Source organism: Balaenoptera physalus, assembly GCF_965194825.1.
Source record: "Balaenoptera physalus genome assembly, chromosome: 10".
Classification (NCBI taxonomy): Eukaryota; Metazoa; Chordata; class Mammalia; order Artiodactyla; family Balaenopteridae; genus Balaenoptera; species Balaenoptera physalus.
In genome coordinates, this window is record NC_138889.1 from 21,587,408 (window position 1) to 21,607,514 (window position 20,107).

Here is a 20,107-nt window from a genome sequence, read left to right on the forward strand (position 1 = left end):
AAAACAATTTATAAAACAAGGGCAAAGTACTATTTTTAAAAAAAGAACAAATAGGAGTTCTTGAAAATAAAACATTGCAAAAATTTCAATGAAAGAATTTAAAAAACAAAATTGAGGAAATCCCCCATAAATAAGAACAAAAAGACAAACTGTAAAAACAGATATGAGAGTCATAAAAAAATCAATCCAAGTTATCCAATACCTAGGAAGAGAAAGCTAAGAAACTGGAAATTCAAAAGAAGAGTTTTGTTATAGGTCAGCTTCCTGATGAGACTGAATGAAACTGAAATTTGTGAGCAGAATGTTGACTGGGGAGAACTTTTGGGACAAACACCTTTGTGGAGTGAAGGAAGCAGGACTAGGCAGAGAGAGAAGTCGACTTGTCCAATAGATGCAGTTGCCGTAGAGATCTCAGGGGGTTGCTCAGCTGGTATGACGCTTTAGAATTGTCTTAACTGAGGCAAGAGGCCAGGTACTTATAACCCACATTGACCAGTCACTGGATGCAGACAGCCCCCAAGATGGGCTATATGGCTCTCGGGAAAGCCAGTGAGGGCAACTCTTGGAGTGGGACTCTGTTGAGCGTCTTCAGCACCAGCCCCGGCAGATGACTGTCTCAGTCCTGATTGGGGGTCTGGGTTATAGGCTAGCATCTCCCATTGGTTTAGAGGCTAAAATCAGGATCTCCCAGAAAGTAGAACAAAAAGTCAAAGACAGAATATGAGGGGAAAAAAAAAAAAAAAAGACGTTAACAGGAAATCAATCCAGGAGACCTAATCCAGGAATTTCAGGAAGCGAGAACTAAGAAAATGGAGATGAAGAAAGTATTTAAAAATAATAGAGATAATTTCCCAGAACAGAAAGACAAAAAGCTCTCCACAATCAATTCACTTTCTTGGGCACTTGGGCTTTTTCATTCTGGAGACTCATGTCCTTTAACTCTGGGAAATCATCTATACATAAATATGTATAAAGTTCATTTTATGTGCCAGGCAGTCAAAATAAACCCATACTTAGGTACACTTTCTTGGAACGTTTAGAACTACAAAAGTAAACAAAAAATAAAATAAAGTAAATTCAGTGGAAAAGCAAACATCATAAGAAATAAAATCTAAGACAGAAGTAGAGTTGGAAGATCTGAGTTTTGTAGGTGGTGGGTTTTGTTTTTAATTTTGTTTTTAAATCCAGAGTTTGGATGAGGGCATAAGAAATCATGTTTATTAAATGTAAGTTGTAAAACTTGAGGGAATGATAGATGATGATTTTAAAATTTGGGCTGATAGTACAAAGCTAGAAAGAATAAATTTAACAAAATAAAACAAAATGATCCCAGGAAATAAATCTTATAAAAAATGAATAGTATGATAAGTTTATGTACTCTACCTCACAACTAAACAAAGAATATATTAAATAAGTAGAGATGCAATCTTCAGCTTGAAAATTACCTTTAAATTATAAAACACAATAACAGGATTATGGTGAAAGCTGTAATATATAAACTTGTATATTGGCATTATCTTTTGTTCTTTTGGAAAGTGATTTGGCAAGTAACTTCAAGAACTGTAAGCAAAAAACTCATGTTTTTGACCCAAACACTAGCTTCTGTGGATTTATCTTAAGTAAAGAATTAAAAAGAAGACAAGTTATGCTCAAGAATATGTTTACTGTGTTTTAGTTATAATAGCTACAAGTCAAAACAGTCTAAAAATATCCAACAACCACTTAAGCTGTAGCAATTAAAAATGAAAATGATTTTGAGAACTAGACTGCAAGGAACACATTTGATATGATGTTTATTGAACAGAGAACACAAATTGTTTCCACTATGACTATTATGTAAAAATCAATGTACAGAGGTGAAAACTGGGAGGGAATATTTATGAATGAAAATAATTGGATTGAATTGTGAAAGTATGAGTAACAGTTTTTAGTCTATGAAAATAATTATCTTCAACTTTACTGTAAAAGTAATTATGAGAAATACATTTTTAACTTGTATATTAAACTGATCACGTTAATGGGCCCAGTAGTCAGGCGGCTTTCTTTGGGTTTATTGTTCACCTCTCAGTTTTCTCTTCTTTCCCAGTTGCATCAAATGTCCCACATGTGAACTGGTCTTTGATTTCTCCTCTCTGTGTCACTCTGCTCTAATTACAACTCTTTAGTCTATCATTGTACCTGTTACACACACACACACACACACACACACACACACACACACACACATGCACACATGCACACACACTCCCCTGAAACATGGACTGACCCAGCCAGAAGTCTAGTCTAGGTTTCCATCAAAGCCTTATACAATAGGTGCTAGAATTTGAGTCCTTCTAACTTAATATTTAAGAGTAGTCTTCCCTCTGTTAAAAATATCCTCTCAAAAATTTTTTTCAAGTACACAGTGCAATTCAGATTTAATATATCTATCTGTCCAAACCCAAGGTTGCGGGGGAAAGGTAACAGAGAGGGCTTTTCCTCTCTGTCATCAGCTTTGGCCCATCCTACTTAATTAATACTGCCTATTCATCCTCAACTCACCAGGCCTTGTTGTTAGGAAGCAACAGAATTAGATGGTATCATATGAAAGGTTTATAGGCAAGAAAGCATTTTGGAGGAATAGTAGATATTTTGAGACAATTTGAGGTTAATTCCTACAGTAAACAAATAGAGGCAATACCTGTGGCTCTAATTTGTGGCAAAGAAACACAAGAACCTGAAAAGGCCACAGTGAAAAGTTCTGATAGCTGTAACTAGAGTGAGAGAAAATATGACAACTCAAGTATATTTGAAGAGATCTTATGCTGTTTGAAGCTAAAGGAGAAGAGAAGAGAAAAGACTAACCTTGCCTGGTACTAGCTGGTGGAAAGACAGCCTGTGAAAGCCTTTTGCTGCCATGGTAAATCATTACTGTTCAGTATACCAACTTGGATTTAGCTCAGACACACTGCTGTAACACAGTCAACATAGGTGGAAACATGTTAAGAACTCTCAGACTCTGTCTATAACACCTAGGGTTAATCTTATATCGTCTCCCTGGAGTTGCTAGAACCATCTGGGTGAAATCCATGGGTCAAGACAGAACGTCTCGTGGGCTCTATATTTACTCACCAGGGATGAAAGAATTGTCTTAGCAATTGAGACATGCCTTTTGACTCATATCCAGCTAAAGAAGCCAGCTTTTCCTTGGGGCCTGAAAGCTTTTCAATCATTTTATTTCAGCAATTTATACCCCATGCACTTTCCACTCTCTGCTATGGTTGGCCACAGGAGTAGGTCTGAACTGGATAAGAAGCCATTTACACAATGCCTCCAGCCAAGATTAGAGAGAAAAATAGCTTCAAAATCTAGAGGGAAAGATTTATCCTTATCAGATTTCCAGGCTGATGCGTTTTATATGGATAGTAAGATAGGCTATGCGTATTAAATACTTTATTTACACACACACACACACAAACACATACCAGCAATCTAAAGCAAAGTTAACTTTTAGTGGCAGCTGGCAGAAAGGATGAACAAAAAGATGTTGATGTGTTTGATGTTGGTCTCCTCCACACAAGTTTTTGGACTCAGAATGATTGAGTTTTACAGGCCTGTGTTCTACATGCTTGTCCCATAAGGAAATGTTCAAAGTGTGTCAAAAGCAAGAGCCAACTTGTGCAATAGGGGCTCAAACACACTTGCATCTAAACCCAGGAGCTCAAATATTCTAGGATTTATGACTGAGGAGGTTTTATTCACTTAAAAGTAAAATTCAGGACTAGAAAATCTGAAGCAGTCAACAAAGGAGTGTTGTCATTTTGTCCTTAACACTCTTCTTCAGAAATTTATCAGTCATAAACCTTTAGAGGAGAAATCAGATATAACAGATGTAACACAATCCACTTCTGTTCTTGCCTTTGTTTATGCACCCATAAAATCATCAAATTAATTCCATTCTATATGAAGGAATAGAACGTAGTGTCTTCCAGCTGCTAATAAGCTCAGGTACTAACCCAGTCTTGGACCATGGATGATTATTTTCTTTAACCAGAAGCTGTACTCTTATAATTACTTAGAAATAGTATTGTGGTTGATCTCATGGGCTTTGGAGTTATGTAGATCTGAGATCCAGATTAAATCCCTTTTTTTTTTTTCAGATTAAATCTTAATTCTACCACTTACTATATCACCTTAGGCAAGCTAGCTAAACTCTCAGAAGTTTGTTATGAAGAATAGATAACATAGTAGGTTATACAATATTTAGTTCATAGTAGGTGTTTGACTAATTGTGCCTATTAGTACTACTGATAATAGAAAAGTATAATGGGATTAAGGCAATTTGCTGCATATATAGTCATTTAATATAATAAAATATCTTTGGAAACTAGAGCATCCCTGTGCTTGTTTTAAACATGATATAGCTGTCATGTGTAACGGGCATACAGATTATTTTATTCTCTATATTTTATATATTATATTTTATTCTCTTCAGGCCCCTTGGTCATATTCAGTAGATGGGTGTATTGTTGTGGTGGGTGGGAAAGGAGAAAACTAGAATATTTTTAGTCAAAAAGGCCATGGTTTACTCCAGAGGAAAAATAAGAATAAAAATGTTGGGGTGGGAGAACACAAGGGAAGCCTGACTGGTATAAGGTGAGAGGCAGTTTTGACAAGAGAAGGTGAATATTGTGGGTGAGAGAGTCTTAGAGGAAGCCCTGGGATGTGAGAGGGGAAGAGCAAGATGAATAGGGAAAATAATTTTAAGAAAAACTAAGTCTTGAGAAATTCCTCTTGAGGAAAAAAATAGCTTTTTTAGTGCTATGTCAGTGTTGTGACTGATAATATTGATGTTCTTTGAGAGAAGTAAAGATTGGAATCACTTTTATTACTTTTAGTTGCAGGACTGTATTTCTTCTCCTGTGACACTGTGACAAATGTGGGACACATGGACCCTGGAATATATTTGGGTTACATGTAGTCAAAGTCTTATATTTAAACATGTATTGAATGCTTACTGAGTTTCACAAAGTTAAGACAGAAATGGAACTTCTGAGGCCACATGGGTGAGCTGATAGCACAGATATGCAGTTCCTACAGCTTCCCAGTATTACAGCCACCATCTGAAGGTTTGAAATATCCTGGCTGAGCAAGAGCGCTCCCTCATCTAAGCTTTCCCTGCCATCTGTGCACAGCCAGTAGCTGGTTTGTGATGCTGGGGGCTGGTACTGGGGTGAACCTTGAAATTGCGACCTGGGTATTTTTAGGGGAAAAAAATCTTTAGGAAATATCACACTTTTAATTATTAATTATTTAAAGTAAAATAAAGTTGTTAACTCATAAAAAGAAGAAAACTAAATAATTCCACTAATAACTAACAACACATTCTAGACACTAGGAGTAATAATTGTAATTATATTAATTATAATAGCAGTCACTTTTTCAATAAATAGTACTCGGTAGTAACTTAATAAGTAAAAATATCAATGCTCAGAGAGGGTGTATAACTTGTCCAATGTTGCAAAGCTAATAAGTTGTAAAATTAGTTTTAAAACTCAATAAGGCTTTGCTTCCAGAGTACTTAAAAATCATCATGCTATGTTACCAAAAAATGATAGTAATAATAATAATGCACTTTTTTCTAAATTGTGTTTACAGTGCATATTTAATAGAAAGAATCCATAAGTAAAAAAAAAAAAAAAAAAAGAGAAAAATAATTTGTCTTTCTACTCCCAGACATAACTACTGATAATATTTTGAAGTACTGTATTTTCCTTCAGTCCTATTTCTTTGCTTCTTTGTATTTTCCTAACTCAATTTTAATTATTCTGTTTTGGTTCTCTCTAAGTTTATTCTCAATCAAGTAGAACAAGTCCCAATATTTAAAAACCAAGAGACACTACCCTGTTATTTCTCTGAATTACCAAATGATAACACATAGCCATTGATCTCCTTGTTCTGCCTTTCTCTAAATCAGCCTGTCTCTTCTCTGATCTCCCGGAAACCACAAACCTCTGAATTACTCTTCCCTTCTAAGTGCCTGAGTGGCCTGTTACACTACTAGAGGTTCTTCCCTCGGATACAACTAATTAATCCTTCTAGGCTGCCAGGAGAGGTAAATGATTCAACAACCTGACCTTTTCATAAAGCTAGACCCATAGACCCCACATTCAGACATGACAAACCATGAAACAATATTTACAAGCCAATCCAAATGAATTTATTTACAATTACAATAAACCACAAATCCTGATTAATAGCATAGGCGATGAACATGAGTTTTCAGGCAATGGTTTAAGATCTAGGTGGATTTGAATTTTGATCCTAACCCTACCACCTTCTACCTTGCTTAACTTCTCTAAGCCTCAAATTTCATCATCTGGAAAATGGGAGTAACCGAAAAGTAGAGATAAATGTCCAGGGCTGCTATGGGATTAAATTAAATAGAGTATGTGAAATACCTAGAAATAATCAGGGTTTAACAGAAGTTAGTTCACTCACCTGTTAAAGAATTATATTGTTAATTAAACATATCACCTGTTTTTCAATAAATTAAAATGGTTTAATGATATTGAGAATAAATATATGTATGTCAAGATATATTGAAGTATCATGGAGATGTAAGGATGTATTATTACATTTTTAAAATAATTTTAATTTTTCTTAGTAAAAGTAATTAAGCATATGTAAAACTACAGAATGAACATGGCACTTTCCAGATTCATGGTAGTTGAATATCATTAATGGCCAATTTAATATTTCATGCTTTAATTACAAAAAATTTTCATAGGGGCAAAAATACTTACCATCAAATTTAACTTTGAACCACATGATCTTAGTTAATCACCATTAATTTGTCCTAACTCTTCCCATAATGATGTGCCTCTAGCTATATATTAGCTCATTTCCCAATTACAGTCAAGAAAAACAGTAAAGAATGTGAAGTGACAGGTTCATAAAATTCTACCCAGTAAGGCAAAATAAGATGCAAGACCTGCAGTCATAGAAAATAGGAATGAAGTCATAAATAAACACAAACAGCCATATTATTTTTTAATAGATCTTTACTGGAGTATAATTGCTTCACAATCCTGTGTTAGTTTCTATTGTACAACAAAGTGAATCAGCCATATGCATACATATGTCCCCATATCCCCTCCCTCTTGCGTCTCCCTCCCACCCTCTCTATCCCACCCCTCTAGGTCATTGCAAAGCACCGAGCTGATCTCCCTGTGCTATGCGGCTGCTTCCCACTAGCTAACTATTTTACATTTGGTAGTGTATATATGTCGATGCTACTCTCACTTTGCCCCAGCTTCCCCCTCTCCACCTTGTCCTCAAGTCCATTCTCTATGTCTACATCTTTATTCCTGCCCTGCCACTAAGTTCATCAGTAACATTTTTTTTTTCTAGATTCCATATATATGCATTAGCATACGGTATTTGTTTTTCTCTTTCTGACTTACTTCACTCTGTGAGGTTGGGGAGGATTTTTTAAAAAAGTGACACATTCTTCTTGTTATACACAATGAGTTACGAATGGAAATCTATAAAAAATGAGGTGTCACAGCAGTTGCCAGGGGCTGCAGGGATGGAGAGGGATGAATAGGCAGAACACAAGGATATTTAGGGCAGTGAAAATACTCTGTGTGATATACAATAGTGAATATGTGTCATAGTATATTTGTCCAAACCCATGGAATATACAACACCAAGAGTGCACTGTAATGTAAAGTATGGGCTTTGAGTGATTACGATGTCAATGTTAAATCATCAGCTATAACAAATGTACCACTCTAGTGGAAGATGTTGATAACTGGGTAGACTATGCATGTGTGGGGGCAGAAGGCATATGGGAAATCTCTGAACTTTCCTCTTAATTTTGCTGTGAACCTAAAACTGCTCTAAAAAATAGTCTTCTTCAAAACAAGATGTCAGATCAGTGAACATGGGCATTCTGTTGCTATATGTGTTTGGGCATTTATAACAATAGTTACTTGAGGTGAACAAAATAGGGAGGAACATGGAATCAGAATAGATAAAAAGAAAACAAAGCTCAGCAAACATAAAAATATAAAATAATATTTACAATAGCCAAGACATGGAAACAACATAAGTGCCAACCAACAGATGAATGGATAAAAAAGATGTGGTATATATATATACAATGGAATATTACTCAGCCATAAAAAAGAATAAAATAATGCCATTTGCAGCAACATGGATAGACCTAGAGATTATCATACTAAGTGAAGTAAGTCAGACAGAGAAAGACAAATATCATATGATATCACTTACATGTGGAATCTAAAATATAATACAAATGAATTTATTTACAAAACAGAAACAGACTCACAGACATAGAAAACAAACTTATGGTTACCAAAAGGGAAAGGGGTGGGTGAGGGATAAATTAGGAGTATGGGATTAACAGATACACACTACTATACATAAAATAGATAAGCAACAAGGATTTACTGAATAACACAGGATCTATATTCAATATCTTCAATAAACTATAATGGAAAAAAATATATATATATATAACTGAATCACTTTGCCATGCACCTGAAACTAACACAGTATTGTAAATCAACTATATTCCAATAAAATATATATATGTATAATAATAAATAGAGATAAGTAGCCTGTGGACAACGAAAACTCAGACCTTGTGTTTTTCTTTGGCCAACTTTGGCTGTCATGCCATTTTGACCCACTTTAACAACTTTAAGAGCAGATCACTGCAAGACTAGACCAAGACTCCCAGGGAGTCACATGGGACACCTTCCTGCCGACACTGCAGCCTGCAGAGGAAATGTAAAGGCTCGTGGATCTAAGTTCGCCAGGAAGATTCAGTGACCCAAGGAAAGGGCTAGCAGAGCCTACCTCACTCACCTCAAGACGCTGTTTCCCTCGCTTGCCCTTAGCTGACGTTTCCCCTTCTTGTTCTTTGTACTTCTGATGTCTGCAAGAGGGTATTTGCTCAGAAAATGGTTCTGCAGCATGATATGGGATGTGACATTCATCCTACCAGGGTCTAGGTGACAAGTGTGATAATTAAGAATGGAAGAAATGCCAACAGAAAGAGCAGACTGGAATAAAAGACTGATTTCTGATCTAAGCTGGTTGCTTGTCTGTCTGGTGAGAGCCTCTGCAGTGTTAGGAGCCTGGCTTGTAATCGAGTGTTGGCAGGAGAGACCTAAGACAAATAAATTTCTCTTTCAGGGCAGATATATGATCCACATTGCTCACCGTGAAGCACTGTCCAGCCATGCCTGGCATCCATGTGAACGGATGGCTTGTGACAGAAGCTTAGCATTTGAGTCAAGATAACAGTTTGCCGGCTCCAGAAAGGAACATTTACTATGTGCCCAGAACCTGCAATAAGCCTTAAGGTGCTTTTCTCCAAAGATACTGTAGTTTAGCACCCATGTCAAAGCACAAACCAAAATGAGAACAATTAGGAAACAGAAATCCAAAAAAAAATGACCTCGCAATGATCCTGAAATCATTCAAAGGAAAGAAAATGCTTGAAAGGATGTGTAAACTGGTTTTTCACTTGGGAAAATGGACATACACTCAACCTGAATATTAAAGTTTCAGGGAAGAAAGGACAAACTTTTATTTTGTTTTCTTCCAATTCTCATCCTCTCTGCACCTTAGTCTAAATCCAGTGGAGGAAAAATTTACTACCCTTTAAGCAGAATCTCTTTCCTCTGTCAAGTTGTAAATTGCTTCGAATAGCTATTCATGGTTTTTAATTTCACCAACATGACATTGGTAATTATTTATGGCTTATCACACCTGAGACAAGATTTCTGGAGATACAAGCTAATTTAGATGTAAAGTAATTTCTCCTGAAATAAAAGTTTGCTTCCTAGTCACGGGAAGATTTGTCTTGGCTCTTTCTAGGTCTTGCAAATAAAATGAAAGTCCCAATGAGTCTTTCTCCATTCAAATTTTAAGGAATCTAGAGCTAGAAAATAGATGCAAATCACAGTAAGAAAAGCCTCAACACATATGGATTAATTTATTTATAAATCACAGGCACACTGTATGAAATATTGATTCACTCAGAAAATGTATATGTCTTACACCTCAAAGCTGGGCTTAGCATTGTCCCCAGACAGGAGGATTGAAGACCCTGGGTCTCCAGTGTATGTCACATGCTGACATGCTATGATGTGCTTTTAAACAAAACACATGCTGTATGTCATGTGTTTTGTTTAAAACAGTGATTAGTGTAAATTAAATAAGAAGTAAGCCACTAAACATGAAATTTTATTTCTGCCTAGCAAAGTAGCTAAATCTTATTAAAAAATTAGTTATTACCATGGACCAGAGCTGGGTACATAAATGTCATGCACGGCACTGTGGTCCTTCCTGCTATTCAAAGGCAGCTTTCCCACAACAGGACTTGTTAATACAAAGGTGAAACCTAAGCATACCATTAAACAAACACAGAATGGTGGCAGCTTATTTATAAGTACTTAGGTATTAAACCATTTATGGCTGAAAAGAAAATGTCCCCAAAGTCAGTTTCTCTAAATATAGCAAATGTTACAATTATCCTTACGCATTGATTTCTTTTTGGGGTCAGAAAGGATGGAAGGAGATTTACTTCACTGCCCAAGATATTGTTCTCGGATTTGTACCTGTCCATCTAAAAAGCTTTGGGCAAATCATTATTTGCTATCACAACTCCACAAGATCTTCAGCATTGTCAAATTATTGAAATGATTTTAAATGGGAAAAGGAGATAGACTTGCCATTTAATGGTAGCTAACACTTACTGAAAACATACAATGTGGTAGGTGCTATGGTAAGGGCTTCATAAGTATTATCTTATTTAATCATTAACCACTTGAGGGATCCCATACTGTGAGAATTATTATCTTTATTCTATAGATGAAAAACAAAAACCAGAGAAGTTAGGCACTTCTTACTGTCAGATAACACAGTAAGAGACAGCACTGGGGGCTGGAATCTAGGTTGGTTATCTGTCGATGCCCTTGAGTACAATGCACACCACTTCTACAAGTCGATCCAACTCAGCCTGCATAGATCAAAATGATTTGCTTATTTGACTTGATTAGCCCCCATCAAGGAAATGCCTTACTTTATATAAAAATATACATATACCAACAGAGATATATTAATAAATTAAATGATGGTGATTTGCAATACTTAAAGAACAATCTCCACTTGACAAATTAATCCTAAAACCTAGGGCTCTTAACTTGAGGTCCAGGTCCATCCATGTTGCTGCAAAAGGCATTATTTCATTCTTTTTAATGACTGAGTAATATTCCATTGTATATATGTGCCACATCTTCTTTAGCACAGGAAACTCTGCTCAGTATTATGTAACAACCTAAATGGGAAAAGAATTTGAAAAAGAATAGATACATTTATATGTATAACTGAATCACTTTGCTGTACACCTGAAACTAACACAACATTGTTAATCAATATTGTGTTAAAAATATAAAATATAAAATAAAAAAGTATATATAAAATACAAAGTTAAAAAAAAAAAAACTTGAGGTCCAGAGATGGTATTTAGTTTTGTGAACTCCAAAAGTTACATGCAAAATTATGGGCCCATAGCTTTTTCTCGTTCTAAGAGGTTTAGAATCCACCACAGTAAATAGCCTCTGGTCAGGTCAACTGGGAAATTCAGAAAAGGGGGGAGAAGAAGGGTGAGAACTGTGAAAGATAGAGGATCCTAGAAGCTGCACTGAGTGACCTCCATGAGGAGGTCAAACAACAGCTGACCACAGCTTCCTTGCAGAGGATGTGGAGATGTTACAATAGCTCACATTTAATGAGTGCTTACCAAATTCCAGGCACTAAGAATTTTACATTTTTTTTTATCCTGATTCACCTGAGGAGTCAGATGCCAGAGCCTTCACCTCATATCCACTTTGCAATACTGCCTCATGCTGAGAAGGAGTTGATTGCGGGTGATGTGAAAGGGGTGGGGGGACTGATTTATTAGCTGATAATTAGCACACAGTTACCAACATCAGCATCCTTTGGCCTGATCATTGCTTTTCCCTTTCCAGGAAGAGAGAGACATGTGCTCCCGGCATAGGTTTGTGAGATTTATTGCCAAACGCCAGCTAAGGGGCTGGCTGGGCTTAAGGGAGGGCTGGAACGTACAAGGGGAGCATGGCAGCACAGGGGGGTGATACATGGGATCTGTTAAGGAAAATGTGGGAATGGATAGGTGGAAATAGGTCAGTTAGAGGATTTAACTTCAATGAAAACCAAGGGTGAAGCAAGTCTGTTCCAAAGAAACACTGTAGATTTAAATATGAAAGTGTATGGAGATCCTGATAAATGAGGCTGATTGAAGATTTAAAGGAGGACACAATCAGATGGTGCTGAGAATGGAGTGAAGTTGGGGCAGGAGGCGGGGGAATGTCGAAGTTCAGAGCAGACTGGTGGAGATGTTCTTGCTGGGACACTGGAGAGACTTTCTTGCTGCATATTAACCACATCGCTCCCACCAATGGGCAGTTTTTGCCACCTCTAAAGTGACAATGTGAGAGGCCAGGAAGCTTTCTACCTGGCTGCAGGGGATTCACCATCAATAGAAAGCACCTTATATTTAAGCTGTTGCCCTTATTCCTGCAGTCAGCTGGGGGCTGTTGTTACCTCTTGTGAGTCGCTGTGTCACATAAACATAGTAACCTGCCCAAGGTCACACAGCCTGTATGTGGTAGTGATGCTGGGATTTGAGCTGAGATCTATCTGTCTCCAAAATTCACATTCTGCCCAGGACATAACACTTCAAAAGAGGCCCAGATGCTATCAAATGTCAGAAGAGTAAGTAGAAATATGCAGTGCTGTTTTCATCAAAATAGAATCATTATTGACCAATATTGATTAGTCATTCAGAATCTGAACAATACCTCTTCAAGCCCCTGGGAGCTTAATAGGAGGAAGTTTGGGCTAAGCTTCCCTACATACATATCTCATTTTGAAAGTTTCTTGACTATTTTCTACAAATTTCATTACACTACTTCCTTCTTATTTTTGTCATCAGTTGTATTATTAAACACAAGATCTCTTTATATAGGGACTTTTTAGTGCTATGGATTTTTGATTATACAAGTACCACACAGAAAATCCTAAAGTAGCTATTATGGAACAGGCATCGTTTTTATTTTCAGTACAAATATTAAGATAAATATAATATAGGAAAAACCAAATTCCTTCCCTAAAGAAGTCTGCTCCATAGGGTTCCACAAAGAGTCTTTGCATGGACAGTGGTCCAGAAAGCCTTGGAATAGTTTTTCTGACCAATTTTAAAGATTTATTAACTTTGCACCATAGGTAGAGATTTACACAAAAGATGACACACAACGTTTATTCTGTCACTTACACTTCCTTTATTTCCTTCATTTCAAAAGTATATTAGCAAAATCCACATTTATTAGCATATCAAGCAATATTAAATAATGGAGAAACAAAAACAAATCATCTGTAACCCCAGCACCCTACTCTGACCACATTTAGCAGGTTACTATAGTGCCTTCTCTCTTTTTCGTCTGGAGCATTTTTTTTTTTTTTTTTCTGATTTGTTTATAGTAACATTAGATATTTAATTCTTTTTTCAATATTTTATTTATTTATTTTTATTTTTGGCTGCGTTGTGTCTTCATTGCTTCATGCGGGCTTTCTCTAGTTGCGGCAGGCAGGGGCTACTCTTCCTTGTGGTGCGTGGGCTTCTCATTGTGGTGGCTTCTCTTGCTGCAGATAACGGGCTCTAGGCACACGGGCTTCAGTAGTTGTGGCATGCGGGCTCAGTAGCTGTGGCTCTCAGGCTCTAGAGCACAGGCTCAGTAGTTGTGGTGCACAGGCTTAGTTGCTCTGTGGCACGTGTGATCTTCCCGGACCAGGGCTCGAACCCATATCACCTGCATTGGCTGATGGATTCTTAACCACTGTGCCACCAGGGGAGTCCTAGATATTTAATTTTATATTTTGCTTTTATCTGTTAATATTATAGTCTAAGTATCCTTTACATCACTATATAATCTGCAAAGTCATTATTTAAATACTATAAAAATACTATATCAATTGAATGTATCATAATTACTTATTGAATCTTCCACTTGATATCAGGTTATTTATATTTTTATACTATAAATAGTGTTATGAATATCTTTATCTATACGGATTACTTTTTCTTATTTTAGTTTAATTTCTTTAGAGTATGATCCTAGAAATTGAAATACAGGGTTAAAAGGCAAAACTACTTCTATACCTCTTGATATAATAGGGAGATATTGGGTGTTACAAAAAAAACTTGTGGTGAATAAAAGCTCATGGGGACTAGAATAACTTGTCTGGAAGTGTGATATAACAGAGAGAAGAAATGCACTTGGTAATAGGATTACCGGATGTTCACTGCTGTGTTGTACATAAAGGCTGAATTGTACTGTACTGTCTTCTGCAATATGTTAAAGTTATAAATACTGCAAAAGGATTAAAGTCTTACATAAGAATCCTAACAGATACACAATACTAAATTGCTTTCCTAAAGTGTTCTACCAATTTAAAATACTCCAGAAATGAGTATGATGGTGACACTGTTTCAGCACCTTCACAAAAATTACATAGTATAAGTTTTTAAAACTTTGATAATTTAATGAGAAATACTTCATTCTCGTTTGCATTGATTTTATAAGTCCACTGAGCATTAAATTATACATGGTCTCTGGAATACGTGTTAATTGGCATTCTGCCATGGATTTTCTCTAGGTGCATTCCTCTTAGAATCTGCTTCTTCCCAGACTCCCCCCAGAATAAAGACCCCGTATTTCTACCTCTGAAGGGTTTTACTGTTGTCCATGATGATGTTTACATTTCATTTACATTGTCACCTCCTCACAACATGGCTCTTCTCTCTGGTGTTTTATGTTTTGCAAACCACTGTGTAACACTTGTGATGCTCTATAAATAATAAATAATAAAAGTCCTGGAGTCCACTGCCAGCAGCCTTTGATCAAGGAAAGCTTTCAACTGACTTCACATGAGTAGACATAAAGTAGAAAAAGAAGGAACCTTCTTGATGGTTCGGCTGTTTATCAGCAGTGATCAACCATGTTGCTGACAGGGAGGCGCCAGAAACACACCCTACACCAGCTCCCAAAGAAATTCTGTTTCCTGGTGGAAGGTCAGTGCAGAGCTCTGCACATCCAGGACCGCTGCTGTGAGATCTCACTCGAGTGGTTTACAGGGTGGGAAGGTTCAGAAGCCCTTAGTCTTTCCTCTTTATCAGGAGACCCCATAAGTGTGGATGCCCCTCATCTCAGCTACTGTGGACAGAGAGGGAGCTGGAATAGTTTCGGTTTTGATTTCAACTTTTCCACGATCAGGTTTGAGTAAGAAGCTGCAACTTCCCCATGAGGAAATTATTCAGTTCACCTACTTTTCAAACAAGATCAAAAGCATAAAAGTTTAATCCATTGTTTTCACCATTTTAAAAAGAAAATCTCAGTTCAATGTCATGGCCAGTTGTTAGCGGGATCAGGAAAAAAGAGGATGTAGTAGAGAAAGGAGAAGAGAGCACAATGTGGAAGAAATAGAAAGGGAGATAGAAAAGTAGGGGAAGGACACGGTAGACGTAACAAAGAACAAATGAATATTGCTGAAAAGAGGAAAAAGAGAAAGAGACCCTGGGAAGAAAGTAGATACAGAACAGGATCTGGTAAGGGGAGAGAAACTCAGGAACTTTGGAGGTATATATGTTGCCATGCCCATCTAGCTAAAGTAGTAGCAATTTCATTTCATCTACTACCATTCTAAATATCTGTGTTTTTTTAATGTACTTTGAAATGTTTTTTATATAGAACATTTTAAAGGTACATAGAAAGAATAATATAATGAAATTTGTGAAGCTGTAATCCAGCCCCAACAATTACCAATATATAGCCCAAACTGGGTCCATCTCTTTCCTCACTCATCATTCCACTCCTGCATTATTTTCTTGCAAACTCTAGACATCATGCCATTTCAAATATTTCAGTTATGAATTTCTAAGACATAATGTATTTTAAAAAATATAACCACAATACTATTATCACATCTAAAATATAATACTAATTTCTAATAATACCAAAGCATCAGCACTCAAATTTCCAATCATCTTATAAATGTCTATGCTCTTTTTTTTTTAAGTTTTTTATTATGGTTGTTGTTTCTTGAATATGTATCCAAATAAGACCCTTAGATATTGGTGATCTGTCTTTTAAGTCACTTTTAACCTATGCATTCTCCTTCTAGTTCTTTACTTTTCTTGCAATTTATTTTCAAAGAAATCACTCATTTGTTGTGTAGAATTTCCTACATTTTGGATTTTGCTCATTCATTCCCATCATGTTGTTTAACATGCTTCTCTCTCCTTTGTATTACTTAAATTGATAGCTGGATACAGAGATTTGATCAAATTCAGATTTGATTTTTGGCATGGCTGTTTCATAGATTGTGCCTTGTTCTTCCACTTGGAAACATATTGTGTGTGATGGTCTCTATTTTGAGGTTGTTAACAGACATTAATGATCAATGTCTAGATCCATTAATTAAGTAGAGGTTAAAAATGGTAATAAAATTTCATGATCACTCTTTTTTATGAGCTGAAAACTTCTACAAAGAGAAACTATTTCATCAACTTTTCATTCATGTGGTGAATTAATTCTAGTGGAAATGATAGGATAAGTGTTTTATTCTTTACCTAATTTGCCAGATTTCAAAATAATGATTTGGTTCACTACCATCTCCCAACAGTGATCAATGGGAATTTTTTTTTTTTTTAATAACTTTGTGAACTCGTGATTTAACCATAAATCCATTGACAACCTCCAATAATTTATAATTCTTATCCTTATCGATGCTCAAATTGTCTCAGGTTTAACCAGTAGGAGTCTAAGTTTCTTCCTCAATCCTTTTGACATGACTCTGTAGTCTTTAATAGTTTTCTTGATCTACTAATGATGAAATGTTCCAAGCTCATGTGGTACATTTTCTGCCCCAAACCTGGAATCAGTTAGTTCTCCAAGAAGCCCTGGTTTTCTTGTAGTGGAAAATGGTATTTTTAATACCACAACCTGGGAGTCAGGAATATTATTGCTACAGAGTAATCATTGTTTCTGGGCCTTTTGAGTGAACAGAGTTATGAAACAAAAATTATACATATGTGCAAGTCAAAATAAATCATGGATTTAACCTTATACTTCTGATTAAATTGAGGATCATAGAGATTTTACGTAATTTTTTATAGCTTACATTTATATCTCCTTCTTCTACACAAAGAATTACAATTCTTGAAAACACTGGGAATGAGAAAGGTAGAATAGTATGTAAGTACTCATTTGTTTTATCCTACACTACACAGACACCAATCTCAGGATAGCAATACCAACACTACCACCAAAAATACAATCATTGTAAATACTTCAGTTGTTTTTTCAGCAAATGTTGTCCTTACGTTATATCCCACTGGGAAATACATGCAAATAACGGTGCTTCAAGGTCACTTGGAATAGTTCTTCTCTGTGTAGTTATACTAACAACTCAGTACATATTTACTTTAAGTCTTGAGATTGATTTTTTAATTTAATCTTGTTTCATAATTATGCAAAATATATTATATATGTATTCCAAAGTCAAATCTATAATACAAACAAATGGGTCTAGCTTTTATCCCTGTCCCTTCTACTCTATTCCCTTTCCCTCTATAGACAACCTCCTTTTTATAGTTTATCCTGTCCTTTCTTTTTTTTCAAACAAAGCATATCCATATTCCTTCTTTCATCAGATTAAGCATTCTAAATAAGTATTTCCTGTTTTCTCTTTTTCTCGACAAAACCATATATTCTGCAACATATTTCACAGTAGTGTATGGGTTTTTCTAATTCCTTTACAGCTGCATAGAAATTCATTAGGTGGATATACCATAGTTGTTTGTCCAGTTCCGCCTGGATAGATATTTATACTGTTTCTGTCTTTCCCTATTACTAATCATTCTGCAGTGACTAGTCATTGTCCTACATCTTTTCATATTTTTGCCAGTATATCTTTGGAATGAAATTCTAGAGGATTGGTTGCTGGGCTAAAGGGTAAGTGAATTATTTATTTTGCTTGGTATTGAAAAATTTCCTATTGTTTCATCTTCTATTTCCACTACAGTGTATGAAAGTATCTATTTCCTCACAGCCTTGCCAAAATATTATGTTATCTAGTTTTTCTATATTAACCAACCTAATAGGTGATAAATGGTATCTCAGTACAGTTTTAATTTGTGTGTATATTATGATGGGTGAGGTTGATCACCTTTCATCTGGTTAAGAGAAATTTGCATATCTTTGTTAATGGAGCTGGAGGAATCAGGCTTTCTGACTTCACACTATACTACAAAGCTACAGTAATCAAGACAATATGGTACTGGCACAAAACCAGAAATATAGATCAATGGAACAGGATAGAAAGCCCAGAGATAAACCCACACACATATGGTCACCTTATCTTTGACAAAGGAGGCAAGAATATACAATGGAGAAAAGAGAGCCTCTTCAATAAATGGTGCTGGGAAAACTGGACAGCTACATGTAAAAGAATGAAATTAGAACATTCCCTAACACCATACACAAAAATAAACTCAAACTGGATTAAAGACCTAAATGTAAGGTCAGACCCTATAAAACTCTTAGAGGAAAACATAGGCAGAACATTCTATGACATACATCACAGCAAGATCCTTTCTGACCCACCTCCTAGAGAAATGGAAATGAAAACAAAAATAAACAAATGAGACCTAACGAAACTTAAAAGCTTTTCCATAGGAAAGGAAACCATAAACAAGACAAAAAGACAATCCATAGAATGGGAGAAAATACTTGCAAACTAAGCAACTGACAAAGGATTAATCTCCAAACTATACAAGCAGCTCATGCAGCTCAATATCAAAAAAAACCCAACCCAATCCAAAAATGGGCAGAAGACCTAAATAGACATTTCTCCAAAGAAGACATACAGTTTGGCAACAAACACATGAAAAGATGCTCAACATCACTAATCATTAGAGAAATGAAAATCAAATCCACAATGAGGTATCACCTCACACCAGTCAGAATGTCCATCATCAAAAAATCTAGAAACAATAAATGCTGGAGAGGGTGTGGAGGAAAGGGAACCCTCCTGCACTGTTGGTGGGAATGTAAATTGATACAGCCACTATGGAGAACAGTATGGAGGTTCCTTAAAAATCTAAAAATAGAACTACCATATAACCCAGACATCCCACTATGGGGCATATACCCTGAGAAAACCATAATTCAAAAAGATATATGTACCACAATGTTCATTGCAGCACCATTTACAATAGCCAGGACATGGAAGCAACCTAAATGTCCATTGACAGATGAATGGATAAATAAGATGTGGCACATATATATATACAATGGAATATTACTCAGACATAGAAAGGAACGAAATTAAGTTACTTGTAATGAGGTGGATGGACCTAGAGTCTGTCACACAGAGTGAAGTAAGTCAAAAAGAGAAAAACAAATACCTTATGCTAATGCACATATATGGAATCTAAATAAACGGTACTGATGAACCTAGTGGCAGGGCAGGAATAAAGACGCAGATATAGAGGTGAAAGGAAGTGTTGCATGTCTCTCACTTGAAATCAAAGGTGAGAAATATTTAAGCTTATTAATGAAGGCATTTCAAAAACAGACTAAAAACTAGGTGTTTTGCATGAGTTAGCCAAGTTGTGAATAGAAAAAAAAAAATAGTTCTTGAAGGGAATTAAAAGTGCTGCTTCAGAGATCAGTGGAGAAGATGGCGGAAGAGTAAGACGCGGAGATCACCTTCCTTCCCACAGATACAGTAGAAATACATCTACACGTGGAACTGCTCCTACAGAACACCCACTGAACGCTGGCAGAAAACGTCCGACCTCCAAAAAGGCAAGAAACTCCCCCCGTACTTGTGTAGGGCAAAAGAAAAAAGAAATAACAGAGACAAAAGAATAGGGACGGCACCTGCACCAGTGGGAGGGAGCTGTGAAGGAGGAAAGGTTTCCACACACTAGGAAGCCCCTTCG